Source organism: Mesoplodon densirostris, chromosome 14 (assembly GCF_025265405.1).
Source record: "Mesoplodon densirostris isolate mMesDen1 chromosome 14, mMesDen1 primary haplotype, whole genome shotgun sequence".
Classification (NCBI taxonomy): domain Eukaryota; kingdom Metazoa; phylum Chordata; class Mammalia; order Artiodactyla; family Ziphiidae; genus Mesoplodon; species Mesoplodon densirostris.
The window spans coordinates 74,342,005-74,362,362 of NC_082674.1; the positions used below are offsets into that span (position 1 = coordinate 74,342,005).

The following is a 20,358-nucleotide window of genomic DNA, read 5'->3' on the forward strand; positions in this document are numbered from 1 at the left end:
TGGAACTCTTTGGATTATTCTTTCAACTTTTCAGTGAATCTGAAATAATATATTTTTTAAAACTTTTTTAAGAGAGCAAGGTATGCATATGCATAGAAAAATACAGGTAAAATTCCTGGGGATTAAGTTCACAATGGTATTTTCCTTAAAAGCACAGAGAGACAAAATGAAGCAGGCCTACCCTGGTGTTAATACTGGTCTCCCTAGAATATGCTGTCCTCACAGAGCTTCTGTTCCAGGACACCAGAAAAAGCTGTTTTGAAGGATCTCTCAAGACTAGCTCATTAACCAAGTTCCACAGAAGCAGCAACAACATAATCAAGGCTTCTTCACTGCACATTTGTGCTATTTTTCCCTCAGTGAAAGCCACAGCATCCTGACACTGTGCGTAGCTGATGATGCTACAGGGCCCTTCCTGGAATACATAATCTCTAAAGAAGTTTTCGTAAGAAACCAGGATAAAACAGTCTTGGTCCAAAGTCTCCCCCTCTACTGTGTCTTATTGGATTCTTGAAATGTTAAGCCATGGGATGGGGGTTGGGATCAGTTTGTCCCACACCCTTTTGGTTCCATTCCTTTGGTGCCCTTGCAGGTTTGCTGGCTGAGGAGAATGCTCCCAGGCAGGCAGCTGGCGAACGGGACTTGAACAGTCAATAGTTCTATCGTACACAACCTGTCTCTCTAGAGCTTTACAGCTTACAACCTCTTATGTATATTATTTGATTTCATCCTTCCCTTAAATTGATTTTTTTTAACTTATTAATGGCATTAACAGCAATACAACAAAATATCCAGTTTCCAAAAACAATGAGTTATAATGTCTACCCTTGACTTTGCGTCTAGCTGGGAGGCGGGACTTGCACCTGAGCAGATAAACCCTCTGAGACAGCATAAGCCTAATGAAAAATAGTTGGATAAGTAAACTGGCTGGTGGAATTAGTACAACTAATTCTACCACCGAGCTCAGTAGAAATACAGCCCTCCTTTCTCGTTGTATTTTTTCAGCATTTATTCCTTTAAGCCCTGTCTTCAGGGCAAACTCTCCTTGTAAATGTAACTCTGGCTTGTTGTTACAGAGGCTTGTTTGCAAGACACCACAGGGAACCAGGCCTTGTGGGCTCCGTTCGCACGCAACGCCCGCCCCCCCCCCGCCCCCTGCCAGCATCGCGGTCTCCTGACACCAGCCCTCCAACACAACAACCACACTGACCTTCCCACACAGGCACCATCATCTCAACTTTCTTCAAAGAAACCAGTGAACTGACTCTTCCAGAAGTAAACATTTCAGCAAAGAACCCCCCAAACAAAGGCCCTAGCCTAAATCCAAAGACAAAAATTCCCGTTAAAGAAAGCCTGTTTTCAATCAAAGAAAAATTAGGCTTAATGCTAGGACAATCTATAGCTACTCTATGGTCACTTACCAATGCCAACAGCATCTAGATTCCAAAACAAACTCAGCAAAGTAGGTTCTGTTCTCACCTTCCAGAGATGAGAAAATTGAGAACCAGAGTTAGCAACTGGCATATTCAAGATTCACATCCAAGTCAGCCTGTTCGCTCTCCAACCCCACTGCCCACAGTCCGCCCCATCCACTGTGAACAGAGATGAATCAGGCAGAATTTCACTGCAACATTCAAACTGCCACCCCACCGCCTACTCCCTCGGTTTAGATGCCCCTTTAAGAGGCAGGTGGCAAATCAAATTCGACTCTTCAGCAGCCTCTCAACACAAAACCCATTAAGTGGCAAAGCAAAAACACAAGAAGATGGGCTTTACAACCGCCTATACTTTTTTTCTTATCCAGAGGAATATTTTTTTATGATCTGTCATTAGGGATGAAGTCGGGTTAGGAGGAATACATGATTATGTAATGTCAGAGGGCAGGCAACAAGGGGAGGGAGAGCCGAGCCCATCACCGCTCCCTTCGCCCACAAACACGTAAATTAACCGTTGACGTTTTGAGTGTTTCAATCTCCTGTGGCCTACACATTCATGACTGGCTTTTCAGGAGACGGTCACAAACCACTGCAGATTTCCCAGGCCTCAATTCATTGACTAGCAAAGCCATAAAGAAAGAAAATATCAAAAGCAAAGATGCCAGAACTGTTGTCGGGGACGGTGGGCTGGCAGAAAAGGGAAGAGTTTGGGAGGATGGGGGCCTACACCGAGGTGTCTGTTTATTTTTACCCGGTTCTGTTTACACCCGAAACACCCCGAGGCCTCAGCGTCTGGAGTCACTAGATCCAGTCCTGGAGACGCACCAAGCAGCCGCCGCGACCTGGCCTCGGGGGCGCCACGTCCCGCATCCCGGCTCCCCGCCGCCCGCTACCCTCAGCCCGAGGCGGCCCGGGGCGTCATCCTGCTAGGGGTCGCCGGGGTCTGATCATTCTCCAAAGACGCCACCGCCAGGGAACCGCTAGGCTGTACGATTTCCATGACAACCGCCGGCGCCTTCCGCGTCCGGCGCGCCGGGTGTCGGGATGCGCGCCGCGCCCCGCCGCTCCCCGCTCCGCCCGGGGAGCATCCCGGTGCCCGGCGGCTCACGGCCGCCGCGGCGCCCCCGGCCCGGCCCGGCCCACCTACCTGGCGCGTCCCGGCCCGCGGCGCCCGCGCCCTGCCGCCCCGCCGTCCTCGCTCCCGCCGGGCCGCGCGCCCGAGCCCCACAGCAGCAACGCCGCCGCTGGGTCGCAAAGTCGTGGGCTGCGGCCGGGCTCCAGGTGCTCGTCCTCTTGTCCGGGTCCGCAGCGCCCAGCCCAGCCGCGAACCTGCCGCCAGCGCTGCAGCGCCAAACCCGCCGCCCAGGCTGCGGCTGCGGCTGCTGCTGCTACTGCTGCTACCGCTGCCGCTGCCGCTGCCGCCGCCGCCGCCGCCGCCGCTGCCGCTGCTGCCGCTGCCGCCGCTCGGGAAGCCACGCCAACCCCGCCCCGGCCCCGCCCCCTCGCCGCGCATGCGCGCTCCACGAGCCCCGGTCTGGGTCGACCCCACCCGGCTGGTCCTCCTCCGCGGCTGCTCACGCTGGCTGACTTCTCTTGGCTTCCTGCAAGACCCGCTCTCAGCTGTGATCGAATCGTCTGCAAGGAGTTCTTGAACTTCTGCACTTTAATTGGACGATGGCATTTTCGCCCTCACAAATACTGAGGCTTGGAGGCCCTGACGCATCCATGAGGAAGAAGACTCCTGAAGAGTCGCGACCCGGGAACCGCTCCGGCCGTTTGCCCTCCGGTTAGCGCGCTCCCCGGGTGCGGACTACGCAGTCCCTACTGAATATAAACATTAATCTTCATCTTTAAATTCTGTCAGAAAAAAAATTCTTTAAAATTCTTGAATGAAAACTAATTTAATTCAATAAACCAGAACACTTCTCAGTTGGCGCTCACATACCTCAGGTATAAAAACAAACATTTATAAATTACTTTAAAAAGAAAAGATTAACCTGTAAGAAATGGAAATTAAACAAAAATTCTCTAATATTTAGAATTAGAGCTGAGCTTCCCCATGTCACCAAAAACCAGACGCAGACAACAGTCTGGAATAAAAATAAGTAAATATGAAACTTTTTAAAGTTTAATTTATTTTCTGACTTAATTTCTCTTCTGAAAAGTAACTTACTAACAAAAAGCTTTCTATTATTTCTTCAGATAAATGGAAAGAAATATTGACAGAACTTTAACCCTAGTGTAAAATTAAATCCAAAATATCAAACTTGTGGAAATGCAAAAATAATTTTATACCTTATTTTCTAAAATTAGGGTGACCAATATACCTGGTTTAGCTGGGACAACCCCAGTTTACATCTTTTACCCAGCAAAATTATTAATAGGTCCCCTTTCATTCTCAGAAGTGTTCTCAAAAGCGTTCAGACAATACATTTTACGGCCATGATAACTTTAATCAAGCCAAGAGAGTTTTTCAATCACTGGCTTTAAAAAAAGTAACAAATTTAAATTCACAAACATTTAAAAATAGACATCAAAGTTCAACAATTCATTCATTTAGCATAGTAACAAACACTGAATGAGAATCAGGCTTCCAATAACATTTGTCACTTGACTGTTGTGTAATTCAGGTTAATCTTATAAAGATCAATTACAATTTCAGTGCAGCAAGGAACGGGGCCCCAATTTCACTGTAGAATGAACATTATCAAGAGAAAAAGGAGGGAGCTTCCCCGGTGGCACAGTGGTTGAGAGTCCGCCTGTCGATGCAGGGGACGCGGGTTCGTGCCCCGGTCCGGGAAGATCCCACATGCCGCGGAGCGACTGGGTCCGTGAGCCATGGCCGCTGAGCCTGCGCGTCCGGAGCCTGTGCTCCGCAACGGGAGAGGCCACCACAGTGAGAGGCCCGCGTACCGCAAAAAAAAAAAAAAAAAAAAAAAAGAGAAAAAGGAGCCTAGTTTGTTGGTAAATATGGTACTATGCATTCCCTAAGCATCACAACGTGATAGAAGAAAGTATCTTAGAAGTGTGCTTGTGGGAAAATATCCCCATCCTCCGTAAACTCTCAGCATGTGATACCCAAACAACAGCATTAATATCCTCTCAGAACTTGCTAGAAATGCAAGTTCCCAGGCTCCATGCCAGACCTGCTGAATCAGAAACTCTGAAAGTGGGGCCAAGCAATCTGTGTTTTAACAAGCCCTCCAGGGATTCTGATAAACATGTGGACCTAGATTGTCTATATACAATAAGTAAGCTGACTTAGATCATCTATATATGATCATTAAGAGCTAAGCAGTGCTGTTTTGGGGACTAGAACCAACCTACATGAGAATTTCCTTGGGGGCCATTAACCATAATATATTTACATGTGTTTTCACTGGAGAATATATGTAGCCTGGAAAACTAACAGCCCTGCTGCCATAGTAGCTGTAAAAACCAGTGGCCTCGCAAAAATGGAGGCGCAAAAAAGCATTTGGAGTGCCTCATAACACCCTATACCCAGGGAATTTTCACTATGTGACTGGCCTGGCAGCTTAATGGAGAAGCTCCATTCTCAGGGCCTGTCTTTAATTGACCTGACTCAGTGCTTATTTGGTGCAGTTGGCCCTATCCACAGAGCATTTGGTGAAAGCAATCAGCAGCAATTATTTAACAGGGCAACTGCCTAAGGTGGTGATACCAGGTGGAGGTAGCAAGAGACTCACCAATTAACTTAAAAGGAAAGAATGGGGGAACTTTGGAAAGACCTGACATATTTCTTGGAATCCAAAAGGACAAACGTGTACAACTATGCACATGTCCAGGAAAGACTTAAGAAGGCCATAATTTCTCACTTCTGGCTGACCATGAGGCTTTGAGCAAGCAAGAAATGAAGGCTCAGGCAGAGTTATAAATTGCCTGCCCGAACACTAAAGACATGCCTCAACGTACACACAGAGCCCCTTCCTAAAGACATATTGAAGGCTTCCCTGGTGGTACAGTGGTTAAGAATCTGCCTGCTAATGCAGGGGCCACGGGTTCGAGCCCTGGTCCGGGAAGATCCCACATGCCACAGAGCAACTAAGCTCGTGTGCCACAACTACTGAGCCCATGTGCCTAGAGCCGGTGCTCCACAACAAGAGAAACCACCGCAATGAGAAGTCCATGCACCGCAATGAAGAGTAGCCCCCACTCACCGCAACTAGAGAAAGCCCATGCACAGCAGCAAAGACCCAATGCAGCCAAAAATAAATTTTTTTTTTAAAAAAGAAGACATATTGGTCCCAGCATTTGAGACTATCTTTGTATAATAGCCAATTTACACAAAGAATATCAATAAAAAGATAGGAATTAAGCTAACCAAGCAAGGACTTCAGTGGCTACAAATGACATAGAATACAGGCTTTATAGAATTATCCCAAGAGAGCCACTAAACAAACAAAAGGCCCTCTTCTCTTTCCCTGGGGTAGAGGGAAATTTGATTTCCAGAATTGCCACATTATGTAATTTAAAATGTCCAGTTTCAAACAAAAAGTCTAAGCATAAAGAAACAGGAAGGGACAGAGGCTAAAAGGTAGTCAATAGAATGTGAGAAAACACAAATGTTATTCTTACTAGACAAAGACTTTAAATCAGTTATCATAAACATGTTCAAAGAACCAAAGGAAACCACGTATCAAAAGCTAAAGGAATGTATGAGAGCAACAAAAAGAGATAGGAATTATAAAAAAAGAACCAAACATAAATCCTATATTTAAAAGGTATAATAACTGAAATGAAAAATCTGTTAGAGGGGTATAACAGCAGGATTGGGCTGGCAGAAGAAAGAATTACATTAGAAAATAGGTCAATTGATATAGCCTAGTCTGAGGAACATAAAGAAAAAAGAATAAAGAAACATGAACAGAGGCTCAGAGATCTGTGGGACACCATCTACTATATCAACATACACATGATGGAAGTCCCAGATGGAGAGGAGAGAGAAAGGTACAGAAAGAATATTTGAAGAAATAATGGCTAAAAATTTCCCAGTATGATGAAAAACACTAATTTACACATCCAAGAAGTTCAATAAACTCCAACTAGCATAAATTCAAGTAGATTCACCCTAGACACAGAATCATCAAACTATCAAAAGCCAAAGATGAAAAAAAAAAAAAAAAGCCAAAGATGGAAGGAATCTTGAAAGCACCACTAGAGAAGCAACTCATAAAGTACAAGGGATCCTCAACAAAATTAACAGCTGTTTTCTCATCAGAAATCATGGAAAGGGACTTCCCTGGTGGCACTGTGGTTCAGAATCTGCCTGCCAATGCAGGGGACACAGGTTCGAGCCCTGGTCCAGGAAGATCCCACATGCTGCAGAGCAACTAAGCCCATGTACCACAACTACTGAGCCCAAGCTCTGGAGCCTGCAAGCCACAACTACTGAAGCCTGTGTGCCTACAGCCTGTGCTCTGCAACAAGAGAAGCCACTGCAATGAGAAGCCTGTGTGCTGCAATGAGAAGCCTGCGCACCACAACGAAGAGCAGCCCCCGCTCGCTGCAACTAGAGAAAGCCTGAACACAGCAATGAAGACCCAATGCAGCCAAAAATAAATAAATAGATAAATTTATTTAAAAAAAAAAGAAATCATGGAGGTCAGAAGGAAGTAAAATAACATAATCAAAGTGCTGAAAGGAAAAGGCTGTAAACCTAGAGTTCTATATTCAGCAAAACTCTCTTTCATAAATAAGGAGAAATAAGATATTCTCAAATAAACAAAAACTGAGAGAATTCACTGCTAGCAGACCCATCCTATAAGAAATAATAAAGGCAATCCTTCAGGCTGAAATGAAAGGACACTAAAGAATAACTCAAATTCACACAAATAAATAAAAACTAAAGGTAAATACAAAGGTAAAAATCAGCTTGAAATGCTTTTTTTCTCTCTGATTTAAAAGATATCTGCATAAAACAATCAATATAAATCTGTGTTGATGGGCTCATAATATTAAAAGGATACAATGTGTATAATAATAATAGCACAAAGGAGTGGGGAGAAAACAGCTTAACTGGGGTGAAGTTTGTATATACCACTGAAATTAAGTTGGTATTAATACAAACTAGATTGATTTAAGTTAATTAAGATGATAATTTAATTCCCAGGACAAACACTAACTGCAGATATACACAGATATAGATATAAATATAAACATTAAAAGAAAGAAGGGGGCTTCCCTGGTGGCGCAGTGGTTGAGAGTCCGCCTGCCGATGCAGGGGACACGGGTTCGTGCCCCGGTCCAGGATGATTCCACATGCCATGGAGCAGCTGGGCCTGTGAGCCATGGCCACTGAGCCTGCGCATCCGGAGCCTGTGCTCCGCAACGGAAGAGGCCACAACAGTGAGAGGCCCACGCACCACAAAAAAAAAAAAAAAAAAAAAAAGGGAATTAAAATATCAGTAGTATACTAAAACATACGTATTTACCACAAAAGAAGCAGTGATAGAGGAAGAGAGGGACAAAAAGGACATAAAATATGTGGAAAACAAAGAGCAAAATGGCAGATATAAGTCCTAACTTATCACAAGTTATATTAAATATAAATAAATGAAATGCTCCAATTAAAAGGCAGAGATTGGCAGATGGATTTTTTTTTAAAAAAAAGAAGAACTTGACTGAACTATGTGCTGTCTACAGAAACAAACTTAAAATTTAAAGGTACAAATAGGTCAATGGTAAAATGATGGACAAAAGTATACCATAGAAACAGTAAACAACAGAGGGCTACTGTGGTTATACTAATATCAGACAAAACAAACTTTGAAACAGAAAAACTATTACTACAGAAAAAGAGGGACATTTTCTAAAAGGGTCAGTTAATCAGGAAGTTATAATAAAGATGATGCATCCAAAAAAGAGACCCAAATTACAGGAGACAACACGGACAGAGTTTAAGTAAGAGGTGGACAGTGTAATAGTAATAGTTAAAGATGTCAATACTCTACTTTAAATAATGCATATAACAATGAGGCAGAAGATCAAGGAAATAGAAGACTTGAACAACACTATAAGCCAACTAGACTTAACAGATATCTATAGGATACTCCACCCAACAATATCAGAACATACATACATACTGCTCAGTTATTTATGAAACGTTTTCCAGGATAGACTGGTAGGCCATTAAAAAGTCTCAATAAACTAAAAAGGATTGAAATCATATAAAGTATGTTCTCTGATCCCAGTGTTATTAAAATAGAAATCAACAACAAAAGGAAATTACAAGTAGGTAGAAATTAAACAACACAGCCCTCAATAACCAGGGGGTCAAAAAGAACTCAAAAGGGAAGTGATAAAACATTTTCAGAAAAATTACAGTGAAAACTCAACATACCAACACTTTCGGAATGCAGCTAAAGCAGTGCTAAGAGGAAAATTTATGGCTGGAAACACCTATATTAAAAAAAAAAAACTAAAATTAGTAACCTAACCTTTCTCCTTAAGAAACTAGAAAAATAACAACCCTCCCCCACAAAAAAAGCAGAAGAAAGGAAATAATAATGGTTAGAATTGAAACAAATGAAATACAGAATAGAAAAAATAGAAAGATCAATAAAACCAAAAGTCAGTTCTTTGAAAACACTAACAATTTTGACAAACCTTTAACTAGATTGGCCAAGAAAAAAAGGAGAGAGAAGATTCAAATTACTAGAATTAGGAGTGAGAGAGGAGACATCACTACTGACCATGCATCAATAGCAAGGATTATAAAAGAAAACTCTGAACAATTTTATCTTAACAAGCTACAAAACCTAGATGAAATTGAGAAATTCTTAGAAAGAAGCAAATGAGACAAACTCAAAAGAAGTAGAAAATCTGTATAGACCTATAATAAGAAAAAATTTTAATTAATAACTTTAAAGCATTCCATTAAAAAAATCCTCAGGCCCAGATGTCTTCACTAATGAATTTTAACAAATATTTTAAAAATTCTTTACAAACTCTTACAGAAATTAGAAGAGGAGGAAACACTTCCAAACTCTTTCTATGAGGCCTGTATTACTCAAATACCATAAACAGACACAGACATTAGAATAACCGGAAACTCCAAATCTATATGCCTTATGAATATACACAAAAATCCTCCCCCCAAAATACTAGCATACTGAATCTAGTAACATATGGAAAATGTTATACACCATGACCAAGAGAGATTTATCCCAGGAGTATAAATTTAGTTTAACATCTGAAAACCAATTAAGGGAATACATCATATTAATAAGTGGCAAAAAAACACATGATTTGACAAAATTCAACACCCAAAACTCAACAAACTAGGAATAAAAGAGAACTTCCTCAAACTGACAAAGAACATTTTTGAAAACCCAGAGCTAACATTATATTTGATGAAAGATAGGATGTTTTACCTCTAAGATCAGGAATAAGACAAAGATGTCCCCTCTTTCCACTTACATGCAACATCGTATTGGAGGTTCCACTTAGGGCAAGTAGAAAAGGAGAAAAAACAAAAGACAACCAGACTGAAGAGGAAGAGGTAAAACCCTCTCTTTTTGCAGACAGTGTCTTCCTGTATATAAAAGAGCCTAAGGGATCAATTTAAAAAAATTAGAATAAACCAGTTCAGCAAGGATGCAGGATATAAGACCACTATTTTTATAAACTAGCAATGAACAATCCAAACATGAAATTAATAAAACTCCACTTATTATAAACTCCATTTATAATAGCACCAAAATAATAAAATACTTAGGAATATCTTTAACAAAGTTCAAGACTTGTGTACTGAAAATCCAAAACATTGTTCAAAGAAATTAAAGAAAACCTAAATAAACAGAAATATACCCCACGTTCATGGATCAGAAGACTTAATATTTATAAGATGGCAATATTCCCCCCAAATGATCTTCAATTCAAAATAATCCCTATCAAAATCCCAGCTAGCTTCTCTGCAGAAATTGACAAGCTGATCTAAAAATGTATATGGAAATGGAAAAAACTCAGATAGTCAAAACAATGTTGAAAAAGGAAAACAAAGTTGGAGGACTTATCCTGACTAATTTCAAAACTTACTAAACAGCTACATAGTCAAGATACCATGGTACTGGCATAAGGATAGACATGAATTGGGAGTCCAGAAATAAACCCTTATGTACGTGATTTATTGATTTTATTGATGCCAAAACAATTTAGCTGGGGAAAGAATAACCTGTTAAACAAATGGTCCTGGGACAACTGGGTATGTACAGGCAAAAAATGACATTGGATTCTTACTTCACACTATATACGAAAATTAACTCCAAGTGGATCACAGACTTAAAAGTAAAAGCTAATACTGTAAAATTATCAGAAGAAAACATAAGAATAAGTCTCTTTGGACTTGGACTAGGGAGTGACTCCTTAGATGTGACACAAGTACAAGCAACAACAACCAAAAATAGATAATTTGGGCTTTACCAAAATCAAAACCTTCTGTGCTTCAAAGGGTAACATCAAGAAAGTGAAGACAACCCACAGAATGGGAGAAAACATTTCAAAATCATATATATTTAGGGCTTCCCTGGTGGCGCAATGGTTGAGGGTCCGCGTGCTGATGCAGGGGACGCAGGTTCGTGCCCCGGTTCGAGAGGATCCCACATGCCGCGGAGCGGCTGGGCCCGTGAGCCATGGCCGCTGAGCCTGCGCATCCGGAGCCTGTGCTCTGCAACGGGAGAGGCCACAACAGTGAGAGGCCTGCATACAATAAAATAAAATAAAAATCATATATATTTAAGGAACTTTTATCCACAATACATAAAGGACATTTACAACTCAGCAATTAAAAGACAAATAACCCAAGTGAAAATGGGCAAAGGATCCAAACAGACATTTCTCCTGAGAAGATATATGAATGGCCAATAAGTACATGGAAAGATGCTCAACCTCATTAGTCATCAGGGAAATGCAAATCAAAACCACAGTGAGGTACCACTTCACAGCCTCTAAGATGACCAAGACTTAAAAAGTCAGATAATAACAAGTGTTGGCAAATATGTGGTAAATTGTAACACTCGTACATTGCTGGTAGTATTGTAAAATGGAGCAGCCACTTTAACAATTTTTGAGTTTGTTGTGGTTTTTTTTTGTTTTTTTTTTTTTTGGTCACACCACATGGCTTGTGGGATCTTAGTTCCCAGATCAAACCTGGGCCCACAGCAGTGAAAGCGCTAACCACTGGACAGCAAGGGAATTTCCAAAACTGTTAAACATAAAGTTACCATATGACCCAGCAATTCCACTCCTAGGTATGTAATGAAGAGAACTGAAAACATATCCGTGAAAAAACTTTTACAGGATTGTTCATAGCAGCACTATTCATAACAGCCAAAAAGTAGAAACAACCTAAAGTTCATCAACTGAATGAATGGATAAGTAAAATGTGGAATATTGTTTATAATAAAAAGGAATGAAGTATGGATACATGCTATGATGGATAAACCTTAATAATATGCTAAATGAAAGAAGCCAGTTACAAAGGGCCACACATTGTATGATTCCATTTATATAATATTTCCAGAATAGGCAATTCCATAGAGACAAAGGTAAATACGTAGTTTCCAGGAACTGGGAGGAGGGGAGGATGGGGAGTGTTTGTTAATAGGTAAAGCGGTCTTTTGGGGATGATTAAAATATCCTGGATTTAGATAGTGGTGATGGCTGCACAGTTCTGTGCATATACAAAAACCCACTGAATCGTACACTCCAAAAGGGTAATTTTTATGGTATGTGAATTTATATCTCAAAAAAACTGTTATTTAAAAAAGCAAATAGGGTATTATTATGTTGGGGATCTTCAAAAGACTGTCCTGAAATTCAATAATTTGCTAGAAGGACCCACAGGACCCAGAGGTTGTTATACTCAAGGTTACAGTTTATTGCAGTGAAAGGATACAGAACAAAACCAGCAAAGGGAAAAAGCACGTGGGACAAAGTCCCGAGGAAATCAGGCACACGTGGACTCTCTCAATGGCGTTGCGCAAGTTGCACTTAATTCCTCCAGCAACGACATGTGTGAAGTGTTGCCAACTTGGAAAGCTCACATGAGCCTGAATGTCAAGGGTTTATATTGGAGGTCAGTCATGCAGGCATACAGCACCTGCATGACTAGCCTCAGTCACTGAAGTCTAGACCCCTAGACCGAAAGCAAGTATACAGTTTAAATCAAACTGTTGGTATAAAATTTCCCAGAGAAAAGGACACGCAATGAACCTCAACAATATTCTGTAATCATGACCAGTGCTGGTATGGAATCCTCACAACCTTAAGTGAACCTTTAAAGTAAGTGAGATACAGAATAGCATGATTTCTTTAACTTCAATGAACTGCGAAGGGATATAAAAGCTAAGGTACTTCATTATTCTTCAGTACTGAAAAGAAGTTGTTCTTCTACTGTAATTAGTAATCAGAATAAAAGTAATTACTATCATGTCAAACTTTTTCAAGCATTTCATATTTTTCACTCATGCTTTCTGTAGTAAAAACCTATTGTTTCTGCTTGCTCTGAATCCCTTTTTCTTCTTGAGGAGAGGTCCATCTCTCGTCCAATGAGACTCTGATGGCTGCTATCAATTACAGTGCAATGAGGACAGGCATATGGCCCAGGCCTGGTTGATCATGGGACATCATCCCTTTTTCCACAGGAACTGTTCTAATTCGAGGGCAGGTGTTCCAGAGAAGACAAGAGACCTTCTGTGGGACCTGATTAGTGGATCCTAGAAAAGGTTATCTCTCTTCTTTAAGGATGTGTGTGTTTGGCAGACACTGGCCTCTTTCCCATTATGTAGAGAGGGCCAGACTGAAAATGAGGTCAGGAAGCAGAGAAAAACAGTCAAGGGATGGAGGCAAGGGAAGGAGCCCTGGCAGCATAATCCCAGGCTTTGGATCCAGCTATGCCTAATGAGTGATATTAATGTTTTGAGGTTGTTACTTCAGTGAATTAGTGCAAATGAAACAGTTCTTCTCCAAGGAATCAAACACAATTTATTTTAAAATCAGATAGAAAAAAAATGAACAAAATGAGTGTTTTAACCTACACTTTCCAGATAGAAATTTTCTCACCAAGCTCTGTGTTGTCAGTTACATCTGTCCCCCTGACAGCCACTATAATATTCTCAAAGGGTGTACAAATTGTGTCATTTGGTCAAAAATCAAGCTTGAAAATAACAGTATTTCCAATATTTGCTTTTAGAACAATTCTCAAAACACAAATTATCTATTTTTCTTTTTGCTGGTGATGCTTTTGGTTTCACATCTGAAAGACCATTGCCTACTAAAAGGTCACAAAAATGTTTGCCTTTGTTTTTTCCTAAGAGTTTTACAGTTTTAATTCTTTCATTGAAGTCTTTGACCCATTTTGAGTTCAATTTTTTTTCTAGTATGAGGTAGGAGTACGATTTCATTCTTTTTCTTTTAAATAGCCATTTGTCTTGGTACTATTTGTTTAACTGATGATTCTTCCTCCCATTGAATTGCCTTGGCATCCTTGCCAAAAATCAATTGACTGTAAATGTGATGGCTTATTTCTGGATTCTCAGTTCTATTCCATTGATCTATATGTCTATCTTTATTCTAGTGCCACAATGCCTTGATTTGTAGTAAATCTTGAAATCAGGAAGTGTGGGTCCTGCAATTTTGTTCTTCTTTTTCAAGATTTCATTGGCTCTTCTGGGTCCCTTGAACTTCCAAATGAACTTTAGGATCCACTTATTAATTTCTTCAAAGAATCCAGCTGGAATTTCATTAGGGAATATGTTGAAACTATAGGTAAATTCAAGGAATATTACCCTCTTAAAATATTAAGTCTTTTGATCTATGAACATGGGATATCTTTCCATTTACTTAGGTCTTTTAAAGTTTCTTTCAATAATGTTTTCTAGTTTTCAGAGTATGAGGTTTGCACTCTTTGGTTACATTTATTCCTATTTTACTCTTTTTATAATACCTTAATAGTTTTCTTAATTTCATTTCTGGTTTGTTCACTCCTACTGTATGGAAATAGTAGATTTTTGTATATTCATCTTGTATTCTTCAACACTGCTGAACCCATTTGTTAGTTCTTATAGATTTTTATTAGATCCCTTAGTTTTCTATATATAAGATTATGTCATCTGTCTACAGAGATGTCTTCCTTTCTTTCCAATCTAAATGTCATTTATTTGTTATTTTGTTTGCTTGTTTATTGCCTAATTGTGCTTGCTAGAACCTCCATTACAATGTTGAATAGAAATGGAGCACTTGAATATGTTACTCATATTATGAGCCAGCTGTTAATCTTATTGGGATGTCCTTGCATGTGACAAGTCACATTCTCCTGCTGCTTTCAAGATTTTCCCTTTGTCTTTTATTTTTAGTATTTTTACTCTGATGTGTTTGTGTTTGGATCTCTTTGGATTTATTCTATTTGGAGTTGGTTAATCTTCTTGAATGTGTAGATCCCTTTTTGCTCCTCTCTCCCTCTCTGGTCCTTCTGTTATTGCCATTAAGTGTATTATTAGCATGTTTAATGGAGTCCCATATTTCTCATGGTGCTGTTTATTTTTCCTTATTCTTTATTCCCTCTGTTCTTTGGATTGCATAATCTCTATTGCTCTATCTTCAAGTTTGCTGATTCTTTCTTCTGCCAGTTTGCATTTACAGTCAAGCCCCTCTAGTGAATCTTTCATGCCAATTACTATACTTTTCAACCCCAGAATTTTCATTTGATTTTTTAAATAATTTTTGCTTTTATTGATATATTTTTTTAATATTTATCTTTATTTTGGCTGCACTGGGTCTTAGTTGTGGCACTCGGGATCTTCGCTGAGGCATGCAGGATCTTTAGTTGAGGCATGCAGACTCCTATTTGCAGCATGCATGCGGGATCTAGTTCCCCCACCAGGGATCAAACCCGAGCCCCCTGCATTGGGAGCACGGAATCTTACCCACTGGACCACCAGGGAAGTCCCTGATATTCTTTATTTCATGAAACATTGTCATAATCTTTTTTCCTTTTTTTTTTTTTTTTTTTTAACTTCAGCCCCAAAGTTTATTCCTGACCACCTAATTCCTGAATCTCTGGACTGATTTGGTAACTTGCCTCAGAGCAATCTGGTTTTCATTTTGTTTTTTGCTCAAGTCTAGGATTTTAATTTTGGTGTGTGTTTGGGGACCCTGAAGATTTCCTTTACTTTCCAAAGGGCCAACACTACATTAAAATAATAATTATTATTTTTTGGCCATGCCATGCAGCTTGTGGATCTTAGTTCCCTGACCAGGGATCAAACCTGGGCCCCTGGCAGTGGAAGCATGGAGTCCTAACCACTGGACCACCAGGGAATTCCCTTTTTTAACTTCTTTAAAGCATGGTTTCCATTCTTTGAATATGTTTATAATGATAGCTTTGAAGTCTTTGTCTGTTAAGTACAATCCAGGCTCTCTCCTAGGCAGTTTCTATTGACTGTTTTTTTGTTTGTTTTTGTTTTCCCGTGTATGGGTCCCACTTTCCTGTCTCTTTGCATATAGGAACTGAGAGGAACAGCTACTTAACAGCTACCTAGATGTAGGACATGCTAGTGTCTTACTTCTTTCAAAACTTGAGGCTGGGAGAACTTCTGGTTTCATTTAGTCTTCCATCTTCAGGATTCTGTGAAGAGAGTGGATTTTGATCATACTTCTCCTTTTTGATACTGGCTCCCTCCTTTGATTGCTCTTCTCCTGGCTAGTACAGTTGGATGAGTCTGGGACTGTCTCACCTTGCAGACCCTCAAGGTGGGCCCCTGCTTTAGAAGCACCTTCTCTTCCTAAGTGTGGGCTTCCTCCAGAACCTTCCATTCTTTGCCTCTTCCTATAGCATTGCTTCCCAAATATTTTTACTCCATGGCACACAGAAAACATATTTTCCAGAATCCTGAGGTAATGAAAGAAAGCCTCTTGCAGCTGGAGGTAAACATCTTAGGGATTCTGGCCTCCCAGGCCCCGTCAGGGAAGTGTCTCCAGCATATCAGTTGAGCATCTCTGCTCTAGGGCAAGGTAAGGTGTTAGATGTAGGAAAAAGGGACAGAGAGGCTTCTCAGTCTGATTTTGGTGTCAGCCTTGGGCCAGAAGTCCAGAATGTATCAATTAAGCCTGTAAGCATCTAGGTTCATTTCCCACCTTTCAGGGACTGACCCCTGAAAACTACACCTCCTAGGTTCCTTTGCCAACTGACTTCTGGCTGGGTTTCCCCAATGGCATGCACTGTCAGGAAACAGAGGAACAGGAGGAATGGAGAATCTAGGCATCCCCTATCTCCCTTGACCAGAGTTTGTCATGTTTGCATCATTGGCTGTATCTCCTTAGTCAGCCCAGCTCCCTTTGTACAGTCCTTACTGTGTTTCCAGCTCCCATTAGACAACTCTGGACCCTGGGTTCTGGTAATTCCACCACCTCCTAACGTCCCTTCAGCTTTTGGGCTCTCTGCTAATCTCTGGGTTGCCTTATGTTTGGATTCTTAGCAACTCTATCATGTAACTAGTTCCTCTATCAAATTCTCTCTATTGAGTATATGTTGTGGGCTGTTTTCCTGACTGCACCCTACTGACAGCTTACGTATGGTCTTCCAAATACCCCTAGCTGCTGAAAAGAAAGAACAGGCACTGACTGACCTTCTTCACTGTGCAGAGGTCTTTCTCATAAATCTCACAAGCAGCAGTGGGCAGCAGGTCCAGAATTTGGGATCCTGAGTCCTGGTCAAATATCATCTCCCTACGGCCAATAATGAGAAAGAACAAAGCTTTGGGGCAGCTCCTTCCCTTGTCTGCCTGACAATCCCCTACTCATCCTTTAAGCTCTTAAATATCATCACTTCTTGAGCAGTCGTTTTCTTCTTCCAACTTCCTCAAGACTGAAACAGTTCCTCTCTCATCTGTATTTCCAAAACAAGCATACATAAATGTCCTATAGCGACTTTTGGCATTATAGTCACACACAGATCTATTTCCCCTATTAGTCAGCAAGTTCACTGAGGGCAGGGACCTGGTGTCGCTCAACTCTATGTTAGGGCCTCACTCAGCTCACAACGCCTGGTGCATAGCATGCATTCAACAATTTTCTTTCTAGAAATTCTTTAACTTGGCTTCATATTAGGATCATCTGGAGAGCTTTTAAAAATTGTAGCTGTCCAGGCTCTACCCCAAGACCAATTAAATCAGAATCACTGAGGATGGGGCCCAAGCATTGGGATTTTTAAAAGCCTCCCTGGGTGATTTTTTAAAATTGAAATATAGTCGATTTACAACGTTGTGGCAATCTCTGCTGTACAGCAAAGTGAGTCGGTTATACACATATAGACGTTCTTGTTTTTATATTCTTTTATGGTTTATCACAGGATATTGAATATAGTTCCCTGTGCTATGCAGTAGGACCTTGTTGTTTATCCAACCTATATATAATTGTTTACATCTGCTAATCCAAAATCCCAGTCCTTTCCTCCCCAACCCCCCTCCCCCTTGGCAACCACAAGTCTGTTCTCTACGTCTTTGAGTCTGTTTCTGTTTTGTAGATAGGTTCATTTGTGCCGTATTTTAGACTCCACATGTAAGTGATATCATATGGTATTTGTCTCTTTCTGACATACTTCACTTAGTATGATCATCTCTAGTTGCATCCACGTTGCTGCCTCCTAGGTGATTTTAATGTGCAGCTAGGGTTGCAAACCACTGGTTTAACTGATTGCTTCACCCTATCACATTTGCTCTTGCTCGTGAGTCCTGCCATAAAATCAGCTTCTCCTGAAATTTAATTCAATTCGGCAAATATTTCTGAGCACCCATTCTGTGCCAGCCATTGTGGAGACTGACCCTTGCTATGCAAATTGTGTTTTGTGAACCAGCAGCACTAGAATCATCAGGGAACTTGTTACAAATGCAGAATCTCAGGCTCCATCCCAGACTTACTGACTCAGGATCTGCATTAAACAAGGTCCTCAGGGTGGTTTGCATGCACACTGAGGTCTGAGAAGCAGTTCTGTCGATATCACACAATGTCAAAATTCTTGCTCACTGTGAATTTTATTTCACTTCCTATTCACTCTGCTTTGCTTTCCTTTAAAGGAGTATCATATTCTATTCTATTCTCTAGCTAAAACAGAACATCTCATCCAAAGCAAGTTGAGACTAAGCAGGGGAGAGATGAGCTAGTGGATGGCGGATTCCCTGAGTGTGTGAGGGAAGAGGGAAGGTGAGGTTGGCACTTGGAGAGATAGATGGGAACATTTCTTGGCACACTGAAGGTGAGTGTATCGGAGGCCTGGGGGATGGTCTGTTTGGAAGGGATGACTACTGTCTGACATGGCCAATTCATTGGGAATGATCTGGGTGTTCTGGAGGGCTGGAGCAGATCTGGTTGCCAGGGAGCATGCTGACATTGGTGCCTTCATTGGTAGGATAAATAAAGCAGCCTTGTTCACCTTGTACTTTGGGGATCAAAGTACAGCGGGGCTCACAGACATAGAAAACAAACATATGGTTACCAAAGGGGAAAGGGGGGGAGGGATAAATTGGGAGTTTGAGATTAATGGATACACACTTCTGTACATAAAATAGATAAGCGACAAGGACCTACTGTATAGCAGAGGGAACTATATTTAATATCGCGTAATAACCTATAATGGAAAAGAATCTGAAAAAGAATAGATGTTTATACATATAACTGAATCCCTTTCTGTACACATGAAACTAATACAATGTTGTCTAAAACATAAAAGGTAGAGTGGGGCATTTCTGAGGGCTGGCCCATTAGGAGTCACAGGTTACCCCCAAATGTAACATTTTCTTTTCCCATTAAACTCACAAACAATTGAGGCCTAATTGTTGTGGTGTTGTCAGACTGTTGACTACAATCTGTAGCAAAAGATTGAATTTTACATCCCAATCAAACACATGATACGTGAGTCTAACAAACACAATTTTCATGGAGCCATACCCCTGTAAATGGTGCCAATGCAGTCTGTTATTTTCTATTATATTCTCTTAAAATCTGTCATTAGATTGATTTCATGACCCAATAATGGATTGCAATCCACAATTTGGAAAAAAAATGTTTTTCACAGAATCATAGTAATTTTGCAAGGAAAGCACTGGACATATTCTGTTTGAACTTGTCAAGCTGACCCAACTCGTGAGGCACAGTTTAGCATAGTGGTTAAAAATACAGGCTTCCGGAATCCCTGCCTGGCTTCAAAGCTGTATGCTCTGAACAAGTGATTTCATCTTGCTCAGCCTTGGTTCCCCATTTGAAAATGGGAATGATGACAGCTACTTCCTCCTTCCTAGATCTCTCCTAGAAACTGCGCTCACCCTTAGCTGTCCCACAGGTGGCAAAATAACTGGTGTGTCTCGGGGCCCAAGGCTTTCTGTGCATCCATGGGCAGAATGGTGCTGCAGGGACCCAGGGATGGGGACAGCACCCTTAGGAGCATCACGGATCAGGAGGTAGGGTTGGGAATAACTTTTATAGAAATATAACACCGACTTGCTGGCACAGGAAGTAAAATGCTTCCTTCCTTATTCAAAGGCAGATATTATAAAACAGTGCAAATAAACACCAAATGTCACGGGCTTTACACAGTGAAGGCCTATTTCTCACTCATATCACAGTCTTGGGGGCTGCAGCAATGGCTTGGAGATGCAGACTCTGCATCATGAGGCCTGCAGGTCACCAAGGCAGACGAGGAAGAAAGCGTGGGGTGGGCACATGTAGACACGCTACTTCCGCTCACACATCTCTGCCCACTGTTGGTCCCCTCATCAGCTGAACTGCAAGGGAGGCAGAGGGGGCCCTCAGTGTCTGTCAGTGAGCCTGCACCGTGGCCTCACCACAGAGACAGGAAGGAGAGAGGGTGCTTGTGACCATCACCATCATCAAAAGCCACCCTCCCACGAGA

The 20,358-nt window shown here is 41.2% G+C and overlaps 1 protein-coding gene across 2 annotated transcripts in view; it reads right to left on the reverse strand.

Moving 5' to 3' along the window:
- The window catches only part of INPP4A (inositol polyphosphate-4-phosphatase type I A), a 130,629-nt gene extending 127,746 nt beyond the window's left edge, over window positions 1-2,883 (reverse strand). For both annotated transcript variants that reach the window (XM_060118026.1, XM_060118024.1), the window contains exon 1: window positions 2,584-2,883. The gene's annotated coding sequence lies outside the window, so the exon portion shown is untranslated. The remainder of the gene's footprint in view (window positions 1-2,583) is intronic.
- Between the last annotated feature and the right edge of the window lie 17,475 nt (window positions 2,884-20,358).